A 7,896-nucleotide genomic window follows, 5' to 3' on the forward strand; every position below is an offset into this window, starting at 1 on the left:
GCCCCCCTCGGGCAGTGCTGGCTCATGGGGCTGTGCTGCTCGGGGTGGCCCAGGCAGGGAGGGGGGATTGTTGCTCCCTATGGCTGGGCCAGGGGCTATTTGCCTTCGCCGTGGGGAAGCGTGGAGGAGTGGACCGGCTCGTGTTCCCCCAAGGCCTTCCCCTGGGCAGACCAGGCCTGAGACCCCGCCCTGGGAACCAGCTTCACTCCCGCAGTTCTGCCGTCCCCCGTCTCATGCGTTGGCTGGGCCCCAGCCACGTCTGCCCGAGCACTGCCAAGACTTTGGGCAGCGGTGTTGCTGGTGTGGGCAAGGCCTGGGGAAGCAGTAGCATAGGCAGCCCCTTGGCCTGTGTGAGAGCACTGGCTACATCGGTTTGGTCATATATTTTAACATGGCTGTCAAATATCTTCTGGGCCCACCTTCAAATGGTGGTCGTAGTAGGCAGAAGGGGGGCCCAGCTGTTGGGATGGCTGGTCCAGGACATCATTTGCTGTAGTTTGTCACTAGCTGAGCACAGGTGGGTGTTTATGACAGCTTTGCCTTATTTCAGGCTTGTCCAACATATGGCAGGGTGATAAAATATGAATATGGCTTGCCAGCCCACTGAGTGATAAGAAGTTCATGATCCGGTCCCACATTCAAAAGGTTGGACACCCCGGCCCTAAGCTGTTTAAGGCTTTGTAGAACAGGCCTCTGAAGCACATGCTCCATGAGGCAGAAGTCTTTTGTTTATGTATTTCCAGCCAAAGCCCTGGAAGGCTAAAGCATGTGATAATGAAGAATGATAGCTATGGGTCACATCCTGCCTGCAGACAGAGATGCAGGGCGGTTGGGGAATCACAACACAAACTTTTGGTCCAGCCACACCAATACAGCAAGCTCACCCTCCCTGGCATCTCTCCCCTCCACATGGAAGGTTTCGACTGGCAGACTGTGAAGGCAAGAACACCAGGTACCAGAGTGCCTTGGAGAAGCATCTCTCAGTCAGACACAAAGGAGAGTAGCTCCAGCGCAGCACACTCTGCAACATGTCCCTCAATGCAATGGCTCCGCTCCCTTCTGGCTCTTATTCACTTGCTCCAGGGGAGAGAAGAGGCAATTTGGCTTTAGAATATTCCCTGCTAGCACCCAATGCTGAAGAGGCAGACAGAAGCCAAGGCTGGACACAAGGGATGAACAGATGTGACCAGGTTGATTTAACATTTATTTGCTTGCATCTATAAATAACGTCTAGCTTTCATGCTGAAATCATGCAGCAACGAAACATTACATATCAGGAAAAAGGTATCTCTCAGTCTCTCTACAACTACAGAGTACTGCTCGATTATTATTTTAATATTAGTGTTCCATAAAAAGGAAAACACTGGGCCAGGGGTATCTTTAGTTTAAGTGCCCTTCTGCCCATGGGGCACCAGTAGACCAAATCCAGCTTTGGATCACAAATACGTACCATGGTTTTCATCCAAGGAGCCCAGATTTACCCAGGGAATAGTTTCACCTTCCACAGAGCAGCATGCTGTAACTAACTTCCAAAGGGGGGAATCTGAGATGGGAAGAGAAAAGACTGCATGCTTCAGCCTGCTGGAACAAGTCAGACTTTAGGTGAGGGGAACTACACTTTACACAGGCCTGTTCTGTGCTCTATTATGGTTTTAGATGTAGGGGCAAAGCCAGCACAGACAGAACCAAACACCCACAAGCTACTGCCATTCTCTACATCCCAGACCTCCTCCCAACCCACTCGGAAATCGGGCTGTTCTCCATACTCCAACACCCTCCTCCTATAGAGCGACCAAGACTCTAACTCTCGGAGCTGTTTGTGCCCCTCACAGGAAGAGGAAGCTGTCTGCCACCTGTCCCTCCATCATCTCCTTGTCCACACGATGGTTTGCCCATGAATTTGTAAACATGGGATTCAAGTGTGCTCAGTGTGGGTCATCCCGAGTACAGGATTTGGACCCCTGCAATGCATAACAACACATACACTTCCATTCCTAGTACATCCTCCGAGTGCACGTGTGGGTGTGCAGACACACATACATAAGCACTACTAAGCTGCCCATATTCCACCCTTGATAGCTTCCTCAGTCTGCTGCGAGAGGAGTTAAGGATCAGAGGGTCTCAGTGCTCTGCTCAGACACCCGAGAGCTGATCAAAGTCTCTCCTCGTTCCGGCTGATATTTACTATTCCACCCAGAGTAGCTTCCCTTGTAGCCTTCCTAAAGTACAGTCCTGCTTAGAAATACAATGAAATCAGGGAAGAGGAGACAGCAGGGCACTCTGGAACTTGTCAGAAAGATATGTAAATATGCACTGTGCTGAACAGGTATGAGACATGCGGAGGGAGGGAGTGGGGCGCATGCACCAGGGAGGTAAAGAAGCACTCACCCTGAGAAGGAGACGGCTGAGGGAAGACAGTACTCTCTACAGGACACCACAAACCCCCTCTGGCTCATCCTGGGGAGAGATAGGAACCAAAAAAGGCAGAAAGAGGAGAGGACCAGGTAAGGAGACACACATGCCTCACCTACAGTGTGAGGGAAAGCCCCACTAGTCTCAGCTGTGGCTCATTTTACCAATATTAAGTAGCATAGAGATTCCAGCGTGGACTGGCCTTTGGGGTTGGGAATTACACATGATCTAATCCTGCTCAGAGCAGGTGCGACTTCCATGAAGGTGGTAGCAGGCAGCATATCTATCCCAATCTTGCAAACACTGGTGGAGCTGAGCCAGACTAGCAGAGAGAGGGAGAGGGGCTCTGATCCCTGAGTGTGTCTGTTCTCTCTCTGCATTGTATCTTTCTGGGTTCCTCCTTTCCTCTGCCAGTGCAAAGTACAAGTACCTTTTCAGAGAGTCCCCCTTGGTTAAATAAGGATGGAGGGGACAGAAGAGAAAGAAACATAAAAGAGAATTTCAAAAGTTCATTAAAGAAAGCAGGTGAAAATTTTCAAAGGCTTGCAAACGCCTGATCCCACTTTGAGGGGGGTGACAGCTTTCCACAAAGCCTTGATCATGGCACATCACCTATTCCTGGGTAAAAAACACAGCGTCCATTGATCCCATCAGCTATAACCTGTTCAAGTTCAAAGTGGGGCCTTTCAGCATAACACTTTTCATCCAGAGGTGTACAGACACTAACAGAGAGGCTAAATGCAGCACACAGGGCAGGGACTCAAGGGCACAAGGTGAGTCAGTAGGAAAACTGGGACCAGAAGCTTGGGCCTAGACTCCTAGCCTTGTCCCCAGTAAGCCAGGCTACCCACCTAGTATACTGGAAGGCAGACTCATTGTGGCCCTTCCTTTCATTTCCCATTCATCCCTTCCTCCTGCCTTTTGGTTGGCCCCCAGAGCAAACTACTACTACCTAAGTCAGCCAGTCTGCATACAAACAGCATTGTAAACCTCTATGGAAACAAGGGAGACCTAGCCAGAGCCCTCCAATAGGGCAGGCCCTTGGAATTATCCATTAGAAACTGCTCATAAAAATTTACAAGCTGCCCCAGTCAGAGATAGAAAATCCACAACCCTGAGGCACACGCCTGCATTTTATTTTTAATCAATGACAGCGGCCAATTTTACAGCCCCTCTCAAACACAAGGATTTTCCGCCTTTGTCATCATTACAGAAATCATCCAGTCTGACAACACTGCATCATTGGCCCCATGTGTAGGGAACTGGTCGTTTCTCTCAGGAGAGCAGAGTTCAAACTTTGCCTCGAGGCCCCAGGGAAGGTGAGCTAGGAAAGCATCACTTAGTACATAGCAGCTGTGGCATGATTCTGTAGCATGCAGCTCAGCTCAAGACAGGCTGAAAACTGAATAGCCAGGGGAGCAGCAGAGCAGGATTGTGACCCATGGAGCACATACAATAGGCCCAGGACTATCATGGTAGGGGAGGTGCAGGAATAGGATGAAGAGGTCTAGCAGCATGGTGGGAAAAAAATGCTAACATCATGATGTGCAATAAAGCAGTGGTTCTCAACCTTTTACGTACCAGGACCCATTTGTAAACACTGAAGGCCAGTCCCAACCCAGTGCCCTTCACTCCTGACCCACTGCCCCCCAACCCCAGGCTCCAGTGTGTGGGGCGGGGGGGGCCCCCAAGCAGCCCCTCGCAGGAACTCTGTCAGCCTGCAAGGGAAAACCACAGTTTCCCATGTTTTTTTTCTTTAAAGGAGAATCCATTTTAAAAGTTTGTTTGCAATCCTTTCATATATTCTTGTAACCTATTTTGGGGTTGTGACCCACAGGTTGAGAAATGCTGCTATAGAGCAAGTTGGAACCAAGAAGCATTCTGAAGAGCTTTCTTCTCTGGGGGATAGGTAAGTCATCATAGGCTGGGAGTGGTAGCTGGTGTGGTACGTGCCCTCTCCTGCTCATCTCCCTGCACAGCCCAAACTACAGTGCCATTTGTAGGATTGTAACAAGTACAGTGAGCCCCAGATTAACAATCAGCAGATCACACATCGCCTTCATAAAGGGAGGTCCGCATCATTTTTACTATTCTTACAGCAAGATGAATGGCTGCCTCATGGTTACCCAGCAAGCTTAGGTGAAACTATAACTCAGGTCTCCAAGTCTTAGTCAAGGCTGTACCTCACAGGTAATACTGCCACAGTCAGAGAATCATAGGAGAGAAGGGCAGAACAGGACTTCTGGAGATTTAGTCCAGCTCCCCCCACAAGGCAGGATCATCCCTGCTTAAACCATCTCATCCAAGTTTGATCTAACTTGCTCTTAAAAACTTCCAAGAAACAGAGATTCCACAGCAGCTCACAGTAATCTGCTCCAAGACTTAACCACCCTCACAGGTAAAAATTTCTTCCTAATATCCAGCCTAAATCTCCCTTCTTGCAATGTAAGGCCCTTACTCTTTGTCCTGTCCCCTGCAGTCACAAAGAATAGTTTATACCATCACCTATACTGCCCCCTTAAATTATTTCAAGTCTTATCAAACCCCCCCCCTCAGTCTTCTCTTCTCCAGCCTAATCCTAGTTCTTCTAAACACTCCTTGCAAATCATGTTTCTCAGACTGCTAATAATGTTTACTGCTCTCTGCTACACTCTTTCTAGTTCATCTATGTCCTTCTTACCCAAAACTGGACACACTACTACAGGTGAGAGCTCACAAGTGATGAATAGAGTGGAAGAATCACTTCACTTTACTTGCAGGCAATACTCCTGTCAATGTTACCCAGCCTAATATTAGCTTTTCTGTTTTTTTAAAGCTGCAACAACACGCTGTGGACTCATATTCAGCCTGTAGTTCACTATAACCCCAAAGTCCTTTTCTGAAGTACTGCAGCCTAGCCAGTAATGCCACAATATGCATTTGTGCATACAATTGTTCCAACCTAAGTGCAGGTATTTGCATCTGTCTTTACTGATTTTCATTCAATTAATTTTTAATCATTTTTCTAGGCTGTCAGGATCCTTCTGAATCCTTATCCTATCCTGCAAAGCATCTGCAGAGTTCCACTCAGCTTGGTGTTGGCAAAAATGGTGGCTGATAGAAATACTCATCAAGTCCCTTTGTTATATTGGTGTGTGTGCACAGAACAACAGATTCATTGCACTTAAACAGAATAAACAACTGCTCACCCATCCAACAGCGACACACAAACCCCATCAACTGCCAGCCACCTAAAGAAAGCTCTGGGAGGTCAGACACTTGAATACCTCGGGCAACCCTGAGATTTAATAAAAAGGATTTCTGGTTAATATCTTTTCCCAATCCAGTGATGAATAAATCAGAGAATCATAGAAAATTAGGGTTGGAAGCGACCTCAGGAAGTCATCTAGTCCGAAGTCCCAAATAGACCATCCCAGCCACGCTTTCCAGGTCTTAAAAAACTTCCAAGCATGGAGATTCCACAACCTCTCTGAGTAACCTGTTCCAGTGTTTACTACCCTCCTAGTGAGAAGTTTTTTTTTCCTAATATCCAACCTAAACTTCCCTTGCTGCAACTTGAGACCATTGCTCCTTGTTCTGTCATCTGCCACCACTGAGAACAGGCTAGTTCACTCCTCTTTCTAACCCTTCAGATAACTGAAAGCTGCTATTAAATCCTCTCTGTCTTCTCTTCTCTAGACTAAATAAGCCTATTTCCCTCAGTCGTTCCATGTAAGTCATGTTCCCCAGCCCCCAAACCATTTTTGTTGCCCTCCATTGGACTCTCTCCAATTTGTCCATATCCCTTCTGAAGTGGGGGGCTCAAAACTGAACACAGTACTCCAGATGTGGTCTCACCAGTGCTGAATAGAGGGGAATAATCACTTCCCTTGACCTGCTGGCACACTCCTACTGATGAAACCCTATTTGTCGTTAGCCTTCTTTACAACAAGGGCACACTGTTGGCTCATGTTCAGCTTATTGTCCACTGTAACCCCTGGGTCCTTTTCTGCAGAGCTGCTGCCCAGCCAGTCAGCCCCCAGCCTGTTCTGGTGCATGGGATTGTTCCACCCTAAGTGCAGGACTTTGCACTTGTCCTTGTTGAACTGCATGAGATTTCTTTTGGCCCAGTCCTTTAGTTTTCCTAAGTCACTCTGAAATGTAAACCAACCATGCATAACTCGATTCTAAAATCAGGGAACACATATCCCAAGCAGCTAAAACGTCAAAACATGCTTCATTTCACAGAATTTAAGGCCATGTTTTTGCTATTTTGCAAATATTTGGTCTTCCCCAAATTTTACTTCATACAAAGTTTTGCACTGAGTTGTGTGAATTGCTGACAGTTTCTAAATGCATGGATTCAAGAACAGCTTCATCAGCATGCAAAGGTTCAGACAGTTGTCGGAAGTCTTTCCATTGACTCAGCCACTTTCCAAGTGCCTAAATAAATATAAAAGCCACCATATAAAAACACAAGCACTAGTTGAGTAGTTCTGCATGTTAATAGGAGCATTCTTCATTTCCAAGCCTTCCAGCAGATCTTTCTGGGGTAAAGTCCTTATCTGGTAACACCTAAAGGTCCCAGTCAAAATTGGGCCCCTTTATACTGCAGAGAAACCACTTGTGTCCAAAAACACAAACATCTACATTACTCTGCTTTCTAACCAGAAATAAAAGCTTGCTAATTCAAAGGAGAGACTCACCCTGTCTCCAAAGACAGTTCTTGACTCTTACTTCTGTTCAGGTACTGTTCAAAACCTGTAAGACAAAGATTGAATGACTTTTTCAATGTCTTCCCCCCACAAAATGATCACAACTACAGGGCATGACAGTATGCAAGCATCACTCATTTCAACCCAGGATGGCCAGACTCCTAATATTGTATTTAGTTCCATAAGAATTTGCTCTTAAAAATGTATATAACAGATTACCTGACACACAACCCTAACCTGGAACAGGCCTAGGAGAGAACAGTACCTTCCAAATCAGCAGGCTCTGTATAAATTCTAAGCCAGATCTGCTAATTTGAACGATAAAAAGTATTTACTGCCAGCAGCCCTGCAGAACCAACACAGCTCAGAGGGAATGAAATGGATACCCTTGAGGCTTACACAGTCACCTGCTAACCAAGTTCTAATTTCGTGGCCATCTGTGCTACGCCATTGTCTAAATCCCCCCTACTTCACCTGTACTATGCTGCTGAAGACAATAGAGTTGCCCCGGTATCACTGAGGGCAACATTTTGTCTTCAGAAAGTTTGTTTCAAGTGATGAGGCATGAACCAAGCTTGATTCTCAGATTTTGGAGGAATCTGGTAGGGTTGGCTTGTTACTTGTAAATGGAGCAGGTTAGGTGTAAAATGCGCCAAGACAAAGAACTAGCAGATACAACATTTGATTTTATGCACGGCCACCTTTTGAAACAGAAATTACCATTTTCTGGAGGAAAGAAAAGCCCGCAAGACCTGAGGAAGAGCTGCATCCATTTCACTGATTGCATTTG

General features: G+C 46.8%; 1 protein-coding gene across 1 annotated transcript in view; it reads right to left on the reverse strand.

The window, feature by feature from the left end:
* Window positions 1-7,152, reverse strand: part of LOC109313320 (titin-like) — a 131,272-nt gene extending 124,120 nt beyond the window's left edge. Inside the window, exon 1 of the mRNA XM_019539814.1 lies at window positions 7,098-7,152. The gene's annotated coding sequence lies outside the window, so the exon portion shown is untranslated. The remainder of the gene's footprint in view (window positions 1-7,097) is intronic.
* Window positions 7,153-7,896: the final 744 nt, after the last annotated feature.

The sequence above is a fragment of the Crocodylus porosus genome, unplaced genomic scaffold (genome assembly GCF_001723895.1).
Source record: "Crocodylus porosus isolate Cpor-Errol unplaced genomic scaffold, CroPor_comp1, whole genome shotgun sequence".
NCBI lineage: Eukaryota > Metazoa > Chordata > Crocodylia > Crocodylidae > Crocodylus > Crocodylus porosus.